At 47.7% G+C, this 20,756-nt stretch overlaps 1 protein-coding gene across 5 annotated transcripts in view; it reads left to right on the top strand.

Moving 5' to 3' along the window:
* The first annotated feature begins 4,800 nt into the window (after nt 1–4,800).
* RUSC2 (RUN and SH3 domain containing 2) overlaps nt 4,801–20,756 on the top strand; it is a 35,845-nt gene continuing 19,889 nt past the window's right edge. For 3 of the 5 annotated variants that reach the window (XM_087777680.1, XM_087777681.1, XM_087777678.1), the window contains exon 1: nt 4,802–4,990. The gene's annotated coding sequence lies outside the window, so the exon portion shown is untranslated. Of the gene's footprint in view, nt 4,991–20,756 lie in introns of all 5 variants that reach the window. The other 2 variants (XM_087777682.1, XM_087777679.1) reach the window with 1 other exon arrangement.

Genomic DNA, 20,756 nt, shown 5'->3' with positions numbered 1-20,756 from the left:
CACTCTCTGAAGGCTGTATGCAAACTGGGTCAGGTCCAGAAAAGGGATACAGGCATGATCTGCAAAGCAATGGAGAGCCTACCTAATGCAAAGTGATTAAAGAGCTCAGATGATATAACTTTAAACACAGACTGGATGAACGCTGACGTTAAAGCTCATTTTTGGAACATGAGTGAATAGGGGTGAGCTGTGCATGGGTAAAGATAAGCTAGAAATTTAGAGAATGTTCTTAAACATCAGAGGAATGAATTTGGGGAATTAATTCTGTTAGAAGACAGTTAGCCAAGCAACTTACGAAATGTCCCAACTTTGGGGAAAAAAACAGCAACAAGTTTTTCTTTTCAAGCCATTTTCTTATTTGGACTCCTGCTCTTGAGTCGCTAGCCCTGAAGAAATCAGTACTGCTGTTCTGGGCAGTGAGCCGGGCTTGCTGGGACAGGATGATCATGGTGGGCTGGTGAATCCTGCTGTTGCGAACATATCTGTGACCGGCATAACCCCACAGACTCCTGTGCCTCTGTCCTCAGATCCCTCTCGGAAGGCAGGCTCAGTGGGGATCGGTTAGTGACCCCCTGGGGAAATGTGAGGACTGGGAGCAGGCATTACCACTATGCTAATGTGTTTTTATCAATCTGCTTGGATTTTTGACCCCTTATTCAAAAGCTCCCATATTTGTTCCCACTGAATAGAAAAGTTGTCAAGCGCATGTTGGTAACGATCAGCCTGTATTGATCTCTGTGTGTTTGAGAGAGAGATGTTGTTTGACCTTGAAGGAGCAGGGCTTGCAGGGATGAGGAATTGTTTTGGTTTTCCTTTCTGGAGGATTTTTATAAAGTTTTCAGCATCTCCCTGCTTTCTTGTTGGCCTCTGTGTCCTGGTCCTCCTCGCTCCAATTGAGCAGGACCATGCTCTTAGTTCAGCTCTGATCAACATCCCTGTCTCTGGCATTGCTGAAACAGCCTCAGTGGTGATGCCTGGGGTTGCCGTGCCTTGGGGATTCAGGTTTCTGCCATGAGCAATGAGTGAGGGAGGTGAGAAGGCAGTGAGCTGCTCCTGTTGTGCTCATGAGTGGTCCAGCATGTGGGAAAGAGTGAAGATGTCCCTCCCTCCTGTGTCCGTGCTACAAAATGGGGTCATGATGAGCCAGAAGCTGTAGCCTAGGGCATGTTCATGCTGTTGCATCCACAGATAGCAAGGCACAGCTTGTCCGCTGTGGTGATGAGCTTGCTGTTGCTCATATCACATTCTGTTTGCTCGAGAGGCATGGACACACTGAAGGTAATGAGAGGCTAGGTCAAAATATCCGTCCTTTAGGAGGGAGGCGTGCAGGCAGCTCCCTGTGCTGGGTTATAGCTGTGAGCTGCCGTGGAGAGGCAGCAGCCCTGATGCTGTCTGGCTGTTGCAAGGGTGGTCAGATTGTGCACCACGTCTGACGGTGAGGGGTGATTAAAGACCTGTTCCTGCGTGGTGCTTCATGCCAGAGCTACAGCCCAGGCAGCCAGCTGGGATCTGAGCCTTGCTTTGTTTCCAGTTTACGGATCACTGGAGCAGATTTTGCAGCAAATAGGTGGGAGGCTTAGTTACTGGTGGATGATTTTGCTGTACAATTGCAGTAAAAGTGGGGTGGGGGCATGCTGACCTTAGCAGCCAATTCCTCCATGGTATGTGAAAGAAGAAGCCCGAGGCCAAGACAAAAATGTTGGGCTTTTTTCTGCCTAGATGATCTGTTTGTGTCCTGGTGGTTGTCAGCAAGCGTTCCAGGTACACACACGGCTCATGTCCAGTGTGTGAATGCAGCACATGGGGCTTCCCCAAAGTGGTGAGCCCTGCTGCAGCCCATCACTGGGAATGGGATGCGCCTCCTTACTAGAATTCACAGAGTGTGAGAACATGTTGTGCATTGAGTTCTGACGCCCTTGGAGCAAGGGGGAAGGAGGCGAGATGGGAAAAACCCTGCCCGACACCCGGGATGCCTGTAAGTAATGAGACCTGACATTGCTTGATAAGGAATTTTCTCCTGCCAAGCTGCACCTCACAGTGCTGGGGGTGTGAGGGAAGCACCTATCCCTACGATCTCCAGGCCAAGCAGGGCAGGGACCAGTTACTGTAGAGGCAGGCATGTTCTGGCACCTCCCATCTCCCTCACCTTGCTTCTCTGAGGAGCGCAGTCACCAGCCTGCAGTATCCCTGCTCCCCTTCTTCCATGAGATTATGGAGTCAGCCTTGCTCCCACTTCTCGCACTGACTCATCTCTGCACCGATCAAAGAGAAGTCATCTCCTAGAAGACAGTCCCCAAGAAAGAGCTTTCTTCTTTCCTCATCAGCGCCTGTAATGTCTTACTGCACTATGAAGCTTTGGGACAGCCCATCAGTTTTTACTGCTGTTGCTGAGAGGGGCAGATCCTGGGAGGAAGATGAAGCAAAAGGGTGCTTTGCTGCAGAGGTGCAAGGCCACGTGAGCTTGGGGTGGGGGGAACAGGCTGCAACTGTGTTTTGGGGAGGAGGATGCTCAATGTTTATGTTGGGAACAGATATGTAAACACAAGTGTTTCTCAAGAAGCCCCTTGTCTGCTGCATTGCTCTGTCTGATATTTTAACAAAGCAGCCCCCTGACTCCATCTGCTCTGGTGTGCGTGTCTGCTACACAAGGCAGGCATTGCTGTCAGTGAATTGGTTAATGCCCAGTGTCCTGTGGCAGGGACAGGGACGAAGGCAGGCACTCAGCCTGCCAGCATTTATACCTCCTGGCGTCAGCGTTGGCAATGCTCATGGAGGACTGGGGAGGGCACCTTGAAATAGTTTCCATTCTCCTCTCTGCTGTGGGAACGAGTCTCCTGGGTAACAAACGTCTCCTTGTTCTGCACAGAGCTCTGCAGCTGAGACTCTCTGTCTCCTGCTTCGCTGCTGCTCCCTGACTGTCCCAGCTGAAGGGGACGGAGATGCCTGCTTGAGCCTCCACCGAATTAACACTGACAATACAATGGGACTGGCTGTGCGGGGGTCCTCGGGGGCTGCACACTAATGGGAGTACAGAAAGTAGTCTCATTTACTGCAGCTCTGGTGGAGCAGAGCCGTCAGGACCCCTAGTTTTCTGCTGGCCAGGCGTGGAGGTACGTCCCTCGCTCCTGCGTCCTCCTGGGGCTTGCTGCTTGAACAGGGACAAGGTGTGGTGGTGTGGGTCCCAGGAATCCAAGGAAAGACAGGCAGTGGGCTGGGGAGCGTGAAGTACCACAGATGGGGGAGATGCATCGGCCTCTCAGGAAGGACCATGCGGAGCCTGAGCCTTGGGATGGGCTGAGGGATCATTCCCAGTGTTTTGGAGGTGAGTAGCAGAGGTGTGCATCTGCGATGCACTGGCTCCAGTGCGTTGCAAACGGGCTGCACAGCCCACAGCCAGCCCAAGGCCCTTTCTCTTTTCTCACTGGAAGGGTCTCTCTGTGTCAGGAGGAGTCCTGGCCTCCTACCTCTGGAGCCCTTTGTGGGAGCCACCCACCAGCCACTGGGTTTTCAGTCAGAAATCTGATTTGAATGTTACCTGAAGAGATATTTTAAAGGTATTTAGTGGTCTGGGATCCAAGACAATTGGCAGCCACTCCCAGTAATGAGTCTAATATTATTCTGGCATAGCTTTTTATGTTGGCCTCTCCTGATTCAGAAGCTTCTCCAAAGTGTTGTATTGTCTGGGCTGTTGCATTTGTTTTTATTTGGTTGCTGCTTTGGGTGCATCATGGCATAGAGCAAAAAGTACTCAGGTATGTGACGGTTCTTCATTTCTTCGAACTGTATGCCCGTGTGACATTTTTACCTCTTCTCTGACTTACCTACTCAGCGTGGAGCCTCGATTTAGGAGACGGGGTTTGTTTTGGGCTTGTAGGGGTTGCTTTTTCCAATGTGGATGCTCCATTTTCTGACCTCTGCTTAGCTCAGCGCAGGGCGGTGGCTGTAGGAGCGGGACTAGATGGCAAAGTGCAATAAACGTGAGTGGTGCCTCCAGGATGGTTGTCTTAGGGCGGCTGCTCCAGCACTAGAAACATCTCCCCCGGGCACAGCCTGGAGCACAGCTGAGTTTCTGGGATGTGTGGTCGTGCCCAGACTGTGGTAGAAAAAAAGAAGTAGCCACATGTGTCCCTTGGTGAAGCTACCTGTGCCCTGTCAGGCACTGCACTGACTTGCCTATGGAGCAGGTTGCAGCTGCCTCTGGTGAAAGGGGGTGAGGGAAAATCCTTTCACATGGCCCCAGGATAGCAATCTCTCTTTAGGACAAGGCACTACAGAAATGTAAAAGAAGCTTCAAGAAGCTTCTTGTAGTCTTCCTGATCTCTCAGTAGTAAGTCCTCCCATCCTCCTCCTCCTGTGTGTTGCTTTGCAGACTAGCGTTTTATCTCCAAGGGCTCTGGCTGCCATTATCAACGGCAGGAACATAGCACTCCAGTTCCTCTTGCTTTCCTTTGCAAAGCCAGGAGAAGAGATCAGGCAGCTTGCAACCATGCAGCATCTGAAACCCAAGCTCATCACAGAATAAGATGCTGCGGCTCTATTTTATGGCATACGCTTTAGTCTTTTTATTTCTCCTTATGCTACCTTCCCGATTTCCCAATTCCTGTAAGAATCAATCCTCCATCTTCCAGCTCAACTTATTTCCCCTCCTTTCCTTCTCCGCTCCCTCCCATCCCCTGCCTTGTCTGAGGTCCCCCAGGGACTGATTGCAAGCCGGAGTGGCGGTGCTGTGGGCATGCTTGCTCCTTCACACGCAGCAACGTCACAGCAGCAGCAGCAGCAGCAGCAGAAGCATTGGAGATGTGATTGCGCAGACCCTCTGCATTGCCAGGGATCCAGCTGTGAAAAAAAAATTAAAAAAAAAAATTGACTCTGTGTTTCCCACAGCATCCTGGTGAGAGAGCACGGAGCCAGCTGGAATCTGAGTGCTCAGCAGTGCCGGAGCAGAGCGTGTCCAGTGACAGGAGACAGAGAACTGAGGATCTGTGCAAAGGTGAGATGGAGAAATGATCGGGGTGGGTGTTAGTCGTACTGTTGGTTTTCAGGCCGTTTGTTGTCCTGCAAAGTGGCCGGTTTGTTTTTGTAGAGATTGCCAGCTACCCGATGAAGCTTAAAAGATATTAGGATTGCTTTGTCTCTTCAGAGGTTGCGTTGCTTTGGAGCTGCTGTGATTATAATGGATGTAATCGAGTGAGGAGGCTGGTGCTGCTGCGCAGAGTGTGTGTTTGTCCATTGTAGCTATGAAATAGCAGTTGTCATGTCCGGGGCTGGTTGTGCAGAGGCGAGCTGTGCTTCGCCCCGACAATGCCGCCGCACAGCTCTCCATTGTGCCTGCCGTGGCCACCAAGCCCACACGGATTGTTTTGGTCCCGCCAGCTACCATGCTCTCTGTGCATCCCTGGCAGTGATGCTGCCATGCAGCTCAAAAGCTGTTTTGACAGACAGCGCTTCCATGAAAAGCCAGAAACAAAGGACGCAGACAGAGGAAAGGCTGCTGTCAGTGTGGCTGTTAGTTCCCCCCCCCCCTCCCCCCCAAATACTAATAAATCAATTGCTCAAAAGACATTAGAATAAAATATTGTGGCAGGTAAAACCCTGCTGTTCTGCTAAGAGATACATGGGCTCTGTGCAGGCTGGAGTCCTTTGTGCTGACCAGGGTGTGTCTATGCTGGCTGTGCAAATGGATGCTTTCTCCCTGCCTTTTTTCACAGATCGGATGAGAACGGTTATCTAGGAATGGAGGAATTACTGCTTTTAATTACTGAAATGAGGGGTCCAGGCTGGGTACCAGTTACTAGAGCTTAATTACATGGTCTTGTTATAGCCAAATCCCTCTTTTCCCTCCCCCTGCCTTCCTTCTTCTTCCCTCCCCCACCCTCTGCACAAATCCTTCCATCAAATTCCTCTGCAAACGCAAAGGGAGAAGAGCTTGAACAAAGAGGAGGGTATATGTGGGATAGGGGTATAGATGCTGGAAAGGCGACATTCAGGATGACAGTCAGTGAGAACAATATTTCAAAGGTATAAAAGAGTGAGATTTCAGTATGTGTGGTACAGTGATATGGCTGTAGGGGAATGTACACATGGGAATGTAGCAACAAAAGGGGTTATAAGCAAATAGCAGATGCAATCTTTTGGGGTTATGGAAGATGCTGAGCATGTGGGGTTGAAATTGCAGGTGTTTGAGGGGAATGTGGTGTTAATGGGAGTGACGTTAGCATTGGCTGTTGAGGAACAGATCTTAGAGGGACTGGATTGATGAGTGTCATAAAGGTGTATGGAGTATGGGGGAAGTAGAGACCGGCATTTTTACCTCCAGACACCTACAGCCTTGTATACCGGTGTTGTTAAAGAGCAAGCTTGGCAGGTCTAATCTATTCACAAAAGCTTTCTGCAGTTTTCCAGTGACCCAAGAATAATTCAGATAAAGCATCCTTAGGCCTGTCAGGAGCAACAGGATAGTAGGAAAAATGTAGATAAAATGGTAAATGTTTGACAGAGCTGTAGAGGATCTGTGGAGCATTAGAGGCAGGTGTGAGGGGCATTGCAGAGCTGGAGGAACAGGGGGTTGTGGATCAGAGACCAGTGGTAGAGGGCACAGGGGAGAAAATTCAGGGATGTCATTGTCAGGGAATGTAAATGTGTCCTTTGTATTGTCATTCTCCAGCCTCTCACTGTGTTCCCTGAGATGGTCAGTGCTGCGTGCAGCCCCGAGGGGTTTGTGGAGGTGGGAGCGATCCTCAGCACAGCCTTTTCTGCAGCAGTTTTCTGAAGGAACCATTTTGCTGCTGCAGGTTCTCAGTTGGTTGCTCCCTCTCCATCCTTATGGAGTGGCAAGGCTCTCTGGCCTTTACACCTGGTGAAGAAGATAAACCCAGAGTTTCAGTGTGGGGTGCCAGGTGGGAAGGAGAGGGTTTCCAGCAAAACCATGGAGCAGAGTGCGTTCTGCTCGCAGCTCTGTGACAATGTCCTGGAAGCACCATAGGGCTTCCTGAACTGCAGCTCCTCTTCTCATCCCTATCTTGCCCTCAGACCTGGGAATCCTCCCTGTGTCTCCAGGTCTCTGTCCCATTCAGCCTGATGGGAGCAGGGAGCGGGATATGCTCCCGTAGGTGTGTACCAGACTGCATTTGTGCTGCTGCTGCAGAACAGGCTCCTGCAGGAGCTTGGTGGGGGGTAACAACAGCATGTGTATGTTTGTGGGTGCATCATGGGCCAGAGGACAGGACAGGCAACAGGACATATCTATGCAGGATACGCATACTTTTATTGGCGTGTGGAAGAAATATTGTGTATTTTCTGTGTGTACAATGCTTGCCTAAGGGAACAAAAAGAAGGTGATGCAGCCTCCTTCACTGTGTGGGATGGGAATGCTCCCCAGGACATACAGGCTGTGCCTAGCTAGTAGGTGCCACTCTTACAAGAGCATCTGTTAAGCAGTGAGAGTGCACAGATAATCTCTGCCTTGAGATGCTTAAAAGATGGGCAAGTGCTTCTGGTGACTGGAGCTGGCTGAAATAATTCACAGGGAGGAGATATAATTGCTGCTGTGTGTCTTCCTCACTGCATCGATGCAGAATGCTGGAGATAAAATGCAGCTGGGATCACTGGATCCCAGGGACCTGGACCTGCATTGCAGAAAGTGCAAGTTGCCCAGGAGAATATACTGTGGACTCGGGAATGGCCTGCCCACGGCTCCATTACCGCCTCTCAGGTGTCTGAGGCTGTGATAGCGAAGAAAAAATGAGTTCTCTGTCCCAGAGATCTTCATTTTCTTCCAGTCTGATGCTCCTGGTGAGTCAAGATCTCACTCTGGTATTATTCCTGATAGCCAGAGAGTAGCCCACCTTTTGCAACCCGGTGTTGTGCTTTGCCCCATTTTTCATTTATTTCCCAGTCTTATTATTCTTTTCCCAATGTTTTCTGAAAGCCTTATGTAGTACTAAGGGCAGGTTGATAAATCTAATATGGGTCACTTTCCTTCCTCTTTCGGAATAGGTACAGGCTTTACCTTTATTATTCACCAGCCACACAGCTTCCCCTCCTTCCTCTTTTTCCTCACGGGTATTTTTATCAAAAGCCCTGTTGCCAGCTATTCTTTCATTGTTCTGGGATCAAGAATATCTTGTCCCTCTGACTTGACTGCATTGATCTTCTTGAATTTGTTTCCACTTCAAAAGCTCATTTCCTTTTCTGCACCCTCTTTCCTCTGTATTATCTAACCTGTCATCAGCACAGCTTCAATATTCTTCTTCTTGCCAAAACAGCACCAAAGATGCTGTTTTACTTACCTCGAATATCCTTCTTGGTGTGGTTATTCATTCAGGTTGGTCAGGAGCCTTGCTCTTCTAATTTCCTCTTCTAATTGCTCCTCTGGTTTCCTTCCTTGCTTGGTGATTCCAGATGGATTTTTTACTTGTGATGTACATTCGAAGTCTTTTCTGCAGTACTTCTCCAAGCTTTTTGTTCATGTTGTTCATAACCGTTTTCCCTGATACACCAGAGATCTGCTCTTTAAAAATTAAAAAGGTTTCATTACAGAGCTGTTTGCTTTTTACCCTTCTGTTTAATATAAACTGGGTCAGCTTGAGATATTCAGACGAAAGCCACTTCTATATCATAGATGCTGGGCGATAATTCATCTCAGTAGGCACGGTTCTGATGGTTAAACCCAAGAAAAGCAAACCAAAAGTGAGAGATGTGGAGATCTGTGCGGGTGGTTGAGAGGCGGTGGAGACGCCTCCCTGTCAGCTGTGGCATCACGGGACAGTACTGGACAAGAAGATTTTGTCCCTGTGTTTGTGGAAGCCATTGAAATCCAACCAGTTGTGGGAAAGCTCACTCATCTGCTACCTGTGCTGCTTCATGGGAAGAGTCCTGCTGTGGATAAAGTGCTGCTGGCATTCCAGTTTGTAAGTCCAAAAGAGCCAGAAGTTCACCCGGTTCCAGAGTTGTGCAAAAGGCTGCAGGATAAGGCTTGAAGGAGCTGAGGGAGCTTGGCTGGCAGGGGGTGAAATCCATAGCAATGATCAATGACAGCTGTGTTTGTTACTGGCCTTAGCAGGGATTTGTCGTGTTATCTGCTGAGCAGGTTCCCTGTGTGCCCTAGCACTCATCTGAAAGTTGGTTACTCTCCAAAGAGAAAGAAACAGGCTGTCAAAATGGCTCTAGTCCCTGATTCTGCTCCAGTTTTCTCTCTTGATGAAAATGTTTTTAATGTTCATTTTCTGAAAGAAGTGGGTCAAAGCAGGGACATACCTGTTAAGATGAGCGCAAGAGCAGGCACATCCACAAACACTTCCTCTCCCCACTGCAGCTGTGCTTCAGCCTCAGGGTTATGTAGACAATGGGTTTTTTTTCTTTCTTACTGGGCACCAAGCGCTGGTGGTTATATCAGCAGATAGGAAAAAAAAATAAAACCAAACGCAGTCAACTGCAGTCAACTCTTGTAAATAGGAGGAAGGCAGGAGGCAGAGTTGTAATGTAGTGGCTGTAATGTAGATGACGGGAGCTTCTGGTTCAGGCTCACCATCTGAGTTTGCTGGGAGAGAGACCATGTCTTGGTCTTTGGGCAGTGCTCAGGGTGTGGGGCTGGAAGTACTTCTGAGTGACAAATAATAAATATTTGAGTGATGGCAGCAATGCTTTGTACTGACACTTAGCAAGTGATGGGACACTGGCACAAGCACCAAACCTACTCCTTGCTCCAGCGCAAGATGTTCCCTGGAAGCAGAGACCAAGTGTCACTGCCCTGTTGTGCTTTTTGGGCCAGTGGCACAGATATCTCAGAGTGATGAGAAACAGCAGCTCCTTCTGACAAGAGGGGATTTTCTCCTCTGGGAGTTACAAGAAAAAAATCAGAACCTGTAGGGAAGACCTTGGTAAATATACAGCAGATTTTCACCTGATACTTCTCAGGGACCTGCTGTCACCTCCATAACTAGACCGTGCTCTGTTCTTGAGGAAGGGTGGTACACGTGGACAAGAGATGAGTACTGGACTGGGAGAGTCTGCCTTCCCCTTGGTTCCCAGATGTGCAAGAGACTCACCTGAGCATCTGTGGCTCTGGAAAATGCTCAGGAGCTCTCTTGCATTCTAGTGCTAGAAAAAAACCTGCATACAGTTGCAGGAAAATGAGTTTTTCACAAGAACTCAAGTTGTGATGTGAGGTTTGAGCTGATGAGTTGCTTAACTGTGATACAGTCAACCCTGGGGAAAATTTGTGCTCCTGAGCTTTGGCTAACACAGACCTGGTTCAGCACCAATTAGATCATCTCTCTCAGCTCCTTCTGACCCTCAGGGAACAGGTTCTTCAGGTGTTACTCTTGAAGGGAGCAGGGAGTGTTCTACATATGCTCTACATAGTTAGACTCATCTCACCGGTTTGTTTTAACTCCAAAACTGTACCTTATTCTTTGTAAACTGGCACCAACTGCTGTCACTTCTGGAAGTCTGACCTAAATGCTTTCAATGGGCAGGCTCTTCTCCATTCTGCTCTGCCTGCATTGGTGAAGCTCAATCGCATGCTTACTTAACCTCCTTTTGCCTAGTAGGTCCAATTCATTTGAATTGTTTACCAGGCCACCTTCTTTTGGTCCCTCTCTGGTGTTCCCATGGCAAAGAGCAGGGACATGTGCCTCGTACTGCATTGTAATGCGTCTTTTGTGTAGCTCAGATAGCATAGCTGCCCTCACAGATGTCGTTCTCAGCAGGGAGAATGACCCGTCTGGACCATTGCGCCAGTGCAATTTACTGTTCTTAGTAGTGAGGCTAGTTCCAGAGCCTGCTTACATGGCATTTTTCCCTTTAGTCCCACTCTCAGCCCTTTCCCACCAACTCAGGTGGTAGAGTTATAAGGCCATATATGAGAAGATCCAGTAGGAGGTATAAATAATTCATATGTCTAATCCCAAAATATTGTTGGCCCACACAGCGTATCTTCCCTGCCTTTGCCTAATTCATTCTAAGGGTCGATACCTGGAGTGACACATCTGCCCTGGGGTTTGGCTTGCGCTGGTTGACCTTTCCTTCACACTTGTTAGCATGTGAGTCACTTCTAAGGGATTTATTGCCTGGATGTGGCTTATCATGAGCAGTGATTGTAGCTTGACCCTTCAGAAGAACAGCAAGTGAATTTCAGCAAGCATCTGCACTTAGCCATTTTCTGTTGGCAACAAGCTGTTCTCTCTTGTCCACCGTCAGTGGCATCTGACTTAACCTACTGCTGAGATTTATCTCCAGCTGCAGGTCGTAGTGCTTGAAATGGCCGTTGAGGAGATCATCTTCCTTACCCAGATGTCTTCTCCTGCTTTCAGCTCCGTCATATGCCTCATTTTCATTTCTGCAGAAACTTGCTATTTATAATTATTGTATTTATAAAGCATTCTGAAGGTGGTGAGAACTTATTACAGTAAGCCTGACAGCCTTTTCGTTCCCATGTGGTTCCCTTCCCTGCTTCCCCTTAGACTGGCTGGTTTGGGGGGAGGACTGGGTCAGAGGAAAGGCGAGGCAGCATGGAGCGCAGGGGGACGTTGGACATTCCTGGAGGTCTCTAGACCCTGGTACAGTTGGGCTAGCCAGTTCATGGCACAGTAACAGAGGAGGAGAGGAGGAACTGCCAGAAACAGGTATGTCCCAGCACTGACAAGCAATGGCATGAGGGTGGTTAATGCACAAAGGTGGCAACGCTCTAGTCACACATCATTCAGTATACGTTTTACCATATCTTGTTGAGACACTGATAGTAGTCATTGACCCATTGGGGTTTCTGTTCTCTGTGCTTCTGTTGGTGACTTTGCACAAACTTTAAAGACCTCAGAGGATGTCTCCGTCTCTGTAACCCTGACTTCTCCCAGGCTTTGTGCTGCTGATATGATGTGGTACTGCATGGTGGAGTAACACCCCAATCTGAAGCAATGCGTTTGTATTTGTCCTGGAGGCACTGAGAGGTGATTCCCCTCTGTACCAGAGCATGTTCGACAGCCAGTATTTTGGTCTACTGCCTTGTTGTCTGCTTTCCCTTGGCATGAATTGAGGTTGAAAAGAAAAACCACAACAAGCTCTTGGCCTGCCCATCAAAACAAAAGGGGAATCTTCTTTCAAGGAGGCAAGCCACCAGATGTCACTGATTTAATGAGGCAAATTCACCAGGGAAAATGCCCTTCAGGCCAGACCTTAGTCAGACATTGAGGACCCTCTTACCTCTTGGGGGACCACAAAGAGAATTTGTATGGGAACATGGAAAACCTCTCCCCACATGCCTACACCAAGAATTTGTGCAACTTGAGGGAGCAAACCCCCCAAAAACCACATTCCACAGACAGCAAAAAGAAACTCCTCTCCTCAGAGAACAGATACGTAAGAAAAATCCCCTGGTTTCTTCTAGGCCAGTCTTGTTGCAAACCTTGAATTTTTGAGTTTGATGCTATGTTATGTAAATGTGTGTAACAGAAGATAGTCACAAAAGTACACTTTGTCAGGTTCCAAATCATTAAACTGATTAAATTGATTAAATTGATTCCAACTCATTTAATTGATGTCATTAAAGTGCAAAAAGTACCTGGATATCACCCTGGTCTTAAGGAAGTTTACTTGGTGAACATCTCGATATGAATGTTAGGTAGGGTACATAGGAAATGGAATGGAAAATTATTATACAGGGACTTCTAATGTTGATACAGAAAGCAGGGAACATTCCGCTGTTGTTTGGGAAACTGTGTGCAATTAGTCACCCCATCTCAGAAGCATGACTGCAGAGTTGGAGGGAATTAAGAAACTGCCCAGAAAACTGCACAAAGTCCTGGAAAACTCTCATAAGAGGAGAAACTGAAGAAATGGGAATTATTTGTGTCAAATGGGAAACTGTAGGGTTCATGACATGAAATAGTGAACAGTCTCGAGAAAGATGATAATGATTTATGCGCTGCCCTGCTTGTAACATGGAAGTATTCCAGGAAATTAAGGAAGATTATTTGAAACTGATAATGGGAATAATTTTCACATACTGTGATTAATTAGTCCGTGAATCTTGCTGTCAAACTTCAAAGCCCAGAAATATTCCCAAATGGCTTGGTATTTGTGTGAATAAAACTACCCAGTGTATTTATAGTACGTGTTCAGAAGCTGCAGAGTTTTGAAACCTCCTGGTTGAGTTAACGCCCATCTCAGTGCAAGGGCTTAGGAGATGTAAATTCTTCCCCACCACTTGTTGCCGGTACTTATTCTCTTCTCTGAGACATCTGGTATAGAAAGGACACAACCGCTTCAAGAAAAGAGGTGTCCAAATGTGAGCGTGTCCTAGCTGGGAAGATCTGGGAGCCTACAGTCTTAAGGTGTCTCCTCAGCTCTCTCAAACACACTTGAAGTGATTAGAAGCAGAGTGGTCATCCCTCCAGTAGTCTTGGTGTGTCTCTGGCTCTTCCAGTACAGAGCCAAGGATCATCCCCATTTGCCCTCCTTTTTTCTCCTAGTGAATAGGTCTATGCATCCTCTTCAGCCCAGCAGGACTTTACTCAGCTGAAGACCTTGGTTAATCCAGGGTTATCAGATTTAGTTAGTTAGACCCTTAATGCTCTGTTGAGCCCAGTCATTCCAAGCCTAATTAGCACATGAGCTGTCTTGTGGAGCGATATCCTAAAATAAACTGTCCTGAATAGAGCTTTACAAGCTGCATGGTTTGGGTTGCCAGCCCCTGCAAGGGATAAGTTTCTCCTCTCAGAAGAAAAGTATGTGTAATCATTAGGAGTGCCTGGTCTGCTTCATAGGTATTTTATTAAGGTTCTGGCTTGCCTTTTGTTAGTTCTGTTGCATGGGAAATATTCTGTTACATAAATTGATGCTGCGGTTTCATCCAGATCCTCTGAGTCCTGCCTTGCTGCCGGCCATGCGAACATACAAAGACACCCACACATCGAGAGGACACTTGGAGAGAGGTTGGTGGCCAGACCAAGGGTCTAGGAATAGTCTTGTATGTAAGCAGAATGAAAAGATTGGGATTGCTCAGCGGGGTGGCAAATGTAGTAGAAAATATGATACTCTCCTTGCTCTAGCCCAGGGACAAGCAATGAAGTTAAATGCCTATAGGTTCAAAAGGACTGACAGATAACTACAACTGTGGCGTGTAATTTGGTGTGGAACTCACTGGTTCAGGAAGTTACAAGCACCAGAAGTTGCAAGAATTCAGAATAAAAACAGGACACTATTAGAGATGTCAAGAATATATAGCACTATGATTGTGCAGGCTCCTAACTTTCTATGGGCAGGTTATGAAACCCGCTTCTAGATGTGAACTGTTCCCATATGGAGGAGGGTGCCTGTGACTGGGGGGGAGAATGGAGCAGCCGGTCACTCATTTGCCCACTTTGGGGTTATTACACCTCATGCAGAACATCTGAACTCTGCCGGCAAAGGTGGAGGACAGGGCTTCACCCCTCTGTTCAGTCCACAGGCGCCTGTGTTCATGCGCTGAAATCAAAACTTCCCTGTAGCAGTTGATCCATGAAGACTAATTATGTTCATCTGTCCATTCATCTGTCATCTTTCTCCTCCCTCTATTTCTGAGCTAGTGGCAACAGTTGTCCTTGATTTTGTCTCTCTTGAGAAAAGCATTCTTGACAGACTTGTTTTGGCCAGGGAGGTCTTATCAAGACCACCTGTGGAGTGCAAAGTGTTTTCTAATCTTGCACAGTTTGCTATGGTCCAAGGATTTGCTCCCAGTTCAGAAGCTTCTTGTCCTGTCATCTGGGGAATCATTCTGCCTTTTTTTCACCCACCCTGAATTCTGCTGAAATGAGATTCAGACAGCATTTGGACTTGATTACAGAGGACCTGTTTGTTCAGGGACCTGGCCAAAAAAGGGTCAAGAAATGCACAGTCTTATCAGTAATCAGGCAAATTCCCTTTTCAAACCCGTGTGCTGCAGGGTATTTTCCTCCAGCTGCCTTCAAGGGATTGCAAAATCCAGCCTGTGGTCTAAAAGCAGTTGGATATCAGCAGCAAAAGTAAATGTGGTCCTGATGTCCTTCAGAGGGCAGGATAAATTTGATGCATTAGTCTCATCAGATGCTGCCTTTATTGGGTTGTTACTCAGCCTTTTTGCTTTGTAGCATGCTATCATCCCCAAATCAGGATGCTGTCAGCCTCCAGACCACTGAATTGCTTATTGCATACTCCTGCTTTGGAGAGACAGAAAATTTCTTCCTGTGTAGCCAGTTATTGCTTCTGCTCTTCCCAGAACTACCTAGAGCTAGGAAGGGTTAAAGTTTCCTGCAGTCTTAGCAGGAGTTAGCTGTTTGAAAAACCATTTAGATGTGCACTGTGAAGAGGAACATCTAATAAAACCAGGTTGCTGCTGGGGTGTTTTCTGTTTGTGCTTGATTTTGGAGCTCCTGATCTGGTTGCACACAGTATGTATTAAATTCCATGTAGGATTGCATCATTTAAAAATAATACAGCTCTGCAGGTGCAGGCATTCTGGCTGTCTGGCAGAACTGATGCCCATCACTGCTAGGTAATGCCATACCTGCATTGCTTCTCCTATTAACTACGACACGGGTACCTAGTCCTGCTAGCAAACCACTGCACCACCACTGTGTTCGAGTCTGAAAATAATCCCGCTGGGGCTTTTTGACATCTTTAGCTGTTTTATTTACGGTGGCTTGTGGGGTGATATTTCAGTTATTTCAAGAACTTCGCGAAGCTGTGGTTTTACGTCACTCTCCCATAGCCACCTTTGCTGCCTGTTCTGCTTTTTCTGTGTTGCTACGTAGGGTTGTACATCTGTAATCTGCCATACCAGAAATGTTTGGTTTTTTGCTTGGTAGTGAGTGATTCCTACATACGGGGAGCTCTGGGCTGACTAGACAGTAAAGATCATTTTACAGCCTCTTTAACTGAGTTATCTTAAGACTGAGTTCCTTATTTGTCAGGCTTTCTCCAGTGACCACTGATGCTTTTGCCTTTCTGGGAGTGTTTAGGATTGTTTTGCAGCTGTGATTCCTGCAAGGGGTGGTCTGGACAGAAATGCAATGCCAATTTTTAATCTGGATGGAGAGGAAGCAACAGTGAAGATACACAGCCGGGGAGTGGCTGTATGGCAGGGAGATCTTATTCACTGTGAAGACAGACCTTTGTCCCTTTCAGGGCTTAGCTCATCTCTTTTCCCCAAGTCATGAAGGTGATAAGGGATCTAGAACTACTTGAGATGGAGCTGTCTTCGTGTGCTTTTTCTTCGTGCAGATGAAACTTGCTTCTGAAATTATCCTCTCATAAGCCTTGGATAAGCAGAGCCTCTCCTTTGCCATGGTCTAGGCATCACCAAGTGGTCTGAAATTAGATTCCAGTAAATGTTAGGGAGGAAAGTCCTGTGGGCCCAGTGGAAGTGATTCATGACCTCTCATTGAGAGGTCTTTCCAAAGTACAGTAATTCTAGGGATGCTTCAGGTCCTCAGCACCCTGTGAAATCTCCAGTGCTGTCGAGAATATCTCCATCTGTACACAGCACCCATGCCCTCTCCACCTCTTGCTATCATCTTGGGAGCCTTTGCCCCTGCAGTGCACACCTGAGCAAGAGCAGCTGCTCATTCACCATTGTGTTTAGCCATAAAACAGACTGCAGGAGCAGTTTTGCCATCTTGTATGCCTGCAGGCACAGGTCAGAGAGCCGGCTTTGATTCACAAAGCTGCACTGAGTTTGATGCCTGACTCCCTCAGCAGGACACTTTGTTCCCTGCCCTCCTGTGGCTGTCGTGGTAGAGAGTTTTAAGCTCACAGCTCCCAGGCATAGAAGTTGGTGGGAAAACCTTCAGTCTGCACTTCTGCTGGCTTTGACTCCGGTTCACCCACAACTGCTGGCTGTGGTTTTGTCACTACTCAACTGCAGCCTCTGGCTCCTAGGGTCCTCAGCCCTGCTTTGCAGCTAAGCCCTGGACAAATCTGTGCAGTTAAGGAGGGGTTAAGCTTGGCATCTTCAGCTACTGAGTCTGCCCAGCAATTTCATTTGCTTATAGGATTTTTTTCTTTCTGCGTGGGTTCTTGAGTGCTCTGGGAACCCTGCAGCAGCCAGGCTACAGCACCCAGGCAGATCCATGTTTCAGAAAGGAATTTCTGCTCTTGTAAGATCTTCAGCATGCTTTCAGAGTGCTCAGGCAGAAAGGTGCTATAGAAGCGTAGTCCTTCCTGCTGCTGCTGCTGCTGCTACAAGCGTGTCTGTGATAAGAAAGGATTTACTGTGTCTGCAGTTTAATTCAGCAGCAATTTTGGTGTGATATTAGCAGCTAGAAACATCAGAGTCTTTTTCTCCTCTGTGGATTTGCATATAGAAATTAGGAGCATATGTGGTGGGGGCTGGGGCAGAGGACTGCCAGTGGGGAGAAGGAGGAGCAGGTTCCAGCCCAGATCGCTTGGGTGGATGCTCTGAGTCATGGCCTATAAGTGGCTCCTGCCGAGTGCCACATGCCAGATGATGAGTCACGGAGCAAGAGAGCACAGAAATGGGAAAAACTCGTTCGGTCACTGTCCAGTTCCTGTGTTAGCTGGTATAGATCTGCTGCTTGAGCTATTTCTGATGTCTTCTGTAACTCAAAATGCACAAAGCAGGTGGGGCTTCTTTTCCTCTGACTGCGAGGCAGTACCTGCCTCATGCTAGTTGTGTCATCAGCAGGAATACACATACTACCTATTGCATATTTTCATCTCACGCACCCTCTCATGTCTGCTGGCAAGCCCTCATCCCTGCCCTGCGCAGCTCCTTGCTGCCATGCGCGCAAGGGCTGTGATTGATCATCACGTGCTGCAGTTTCCATTTTGAACACATCATAATCCTATATAGTTCTGGGATGTAATGATACATTAATCACGGGCTTAGTCAGGCTGTCCTGGAAACCACTGGAAAAAGCCCTGGCCCAGGCAGCACCTCGTTGTGGAAAGAAAAGGGAAGGGGTCTTTTCAGGAATTGCTGTTTGCTCAGGACCACAAGAGGAACCAGCCTGAGCTGAGAAAGAAATTTAGGAAGTATTTAGTCTTTCTATCTTGCTGCAGCCCCCTTTAAACGCTGGGTGCTGCAATATTCATCCTGGGACCAGGCAGACCACCCTCACTGTGCTCCCTGTTCCCTAAGGCAGGGAAGGAGAGCTGGACGTTTAGGATGAGTCAAGCAACTAGTATTTCCTTTTACACCTTTTCTTTGATGAAATGTGCTGGCTGATTTACTAAAGCATTTAATGAAGACATGAATTTGGCAGAGATATATTAGCTGGCGAGAAATGTCCAAACAAACGCCGCTAGCTAGTCCCACCCTACAACAACTTACAGGCTCCCCAAGTCCTCACCTCCACCCTCCTTTTACTCACCCCACTGGTTCAGCCCCGTCCCCAAGCCACTCATCCTGTGTCCCTCGCCCCATCCTCTTCACTGATGCTGCTCCCTGAATGCCCTCCAGCTTGCTGGAATTTTCCTGCTGAGTTTTTTTTAAAACTATTCAGTACTTTCTGGCAGCTTTTAGAGTGACAAAGCTGGGGCAGGGAAAAACTGCATTACTTGGATCCTGGAAACTGGTGCTGGAACCAGTGAGCCCTGAGATCCCCCACGCTGTCTGAAGAGTGGCTTTCAGTCTGGATTCATCTACCAGCCCTTTTGCCAGGAGGTAGGCTTACAGGGAGTAAACTGAATATATCTCTCCCCATGGAGCAAAGAGGAGATGTCTGTATCGTGCCCTTGTCTGCAAGCTCACACAAACCGTTGCTTTTTGCAACATTTCTGCTCGTGCTTGTTTTGTAGAGCTGTGTGGTTTCTTCAGGCCTGTTAATGCAAATGCTCTCTGGGAGTCAGGGATTCACGTGCAACAACCCTCAAAGAACAAGGAGCTCGAATACAAAAGGATTTTTGCTGGTTCATCTATGAGACTGAATGCCCAGCTTTTAACCCTGCTTTTCCATGTTTCACCCTTGAGTGACATGAGGGATCTTGGTCTGTCTGAGGAAGATGATGACGACGGTGAAACCATAGCCATTCAGAAAGAGGCAGCCAGAACCCTCATAGTTAAAGGTTTCAGTTTCATAAATGAAGTGACTAAGATCTGTGGAAACAGTAATCTATTCAGAAAAGCCAGCCTCCGAAAAGCCAGCATTGCCTACAGCTGACAGTTCTGATGATCTTGATCCTGCCTCTTCATCCTCTGTGCTATATATGCAATCTTTTTGCATTTAAATCACATTTATTTCTTAAATCTCTGCATGCCTCCCCCAGTATTGCATTGCATTTTATGAGGAAACTTGTGTCGCTGTGTGTTGAACAGAGTTGCCCCATGTGTGCAGCTGAGAGCACTGAGCAGAGCAGGTTATTAAGCAATCAGCAATGGAACTCCAAAATCTTGGCTAAAGCAGTAACAGATAGCGGGGTATGCCTGGAGGTATGTGACCAACACATCTAATGCATCAGCATTAGATCCTTGACTTGGAGTCAAGGCTGGTATTTGCACCAGTCCCCTCTAATTGAAGCAGAGCCTTGCAGGCTAGTTTGGAGCCGGCTCTGATGGCTTCTGTATCTTCTCAGCAGTGGTGCAGAGGCAGGAGGTTGTGATCCAGAAGCCGCGGAGCTGCACTGACCACCCTTAAATTAGCACAATGTTCTCAGTCTTTGAGGGCAGGCGAGAGGACGGATTTAGGGGCCCGATGTAGTGCTCAGCAAGGACTTAGAAGGCATGAGGTGCAGAGCCTGAAGGGCTCAGCTCTGCAAGGTGTTGCATGCCCCTGTTATCTGCAGCACGCTGCTTCCTTTCTAAAGCGCAGACACGGCTTTGCAGGTAGCTCTCAGATCAGTGCTGAACCATCCTTTGTTGCTCAACACTCCTCTCCCACTACTTACCTCAAGCTTTGCTGCAGCTAACGAGTTTTTGCCATGTATATATATATACATAGAGGTACAAGCATTGATAAGCAATTCCACACCACATCATAGATGTCTCACAAAAAGCTCTTCTGTGCTCTGTATTAGCTTGACTGGAGCGAAGCATCCACAGGTAATGAAATGTCTGGCCCTTACCGTCTCCAAGTAACCCTTTGCATCTCAAGAAAGAGCTGACTGAATAAAGAACCCATATCTCCCATGTAGCAGCAGATGGTGTCAGTACGGAGAAGGTAAACAATTTTGACATTTGCAGTCAAAATGGCTGTGGTACTGATGTGTCTAGAGTCATGGTGCTCCCTGTGTGCCTCCCTGCCTTGCTCTTCCATGACATGCTTTTCTGGGCAGGATCATTTCTGTGTTTGCTGTTGTATGTGTAGGACTGAGCTGGATTCAGCACATTGTGGGCTTGTGCTATTGCAAATGATAAATAAGAAGAATAAACTGATCTGGCAAAAAGTGTTCAGGTACAGACTGCAATCCCACATCTGGAAACTTCCCCTTGCAAAGGGCTGTGAAGGCTTTACAAAGAGCTGATCCAAGCCAGCAGAATCTGAAACTACTCTGCTTGCTGGAATTTATGCTCCAGTGTCAATCCCAGCCTACCAGACCCTGAATAGAAGAGGGAGGATCTTTCTACAGTCTTCCAGAATCAGGGAGGGAGAGCCAAGGGATGATATGGCCAGGGAGGATGCTCTGGTGTTGGGAACTGAATAATCCCTGTGCTGGCAGTGCCACTGCCCAGCCTCCCTGCATCCCTGAGACAGGAGGAAGCCAGGAGATGTGTCCTAAGGGAGAGAGGAGTATCTAGGGCACAAAAAAAGTCATGCATATCCCTAGGGAAGCTGTCAGAATGGCTC

This window comes from Nipponia nippon, unplaced genomic scaffold (assembly GCF_047370975.1).
Source record: "Nipponia nippon isolate SJK-2023a ecotype South Korea unplaced genomic scaffold, ASM4737097v1 scaffold_40, whole genome shotgun sequence".
Lineage (NCBI taxonomy): Eukaryota > Metazoa > Chordata > Aves > Pelecaniformes > Threskiornithidae > Nipponia > Nipponia nippon.
The sequence above is the reverse complement of the archived record's forward strand: the minus strand, read 5'-3'. Positions and strand labels throughout refer to the sequence as shown.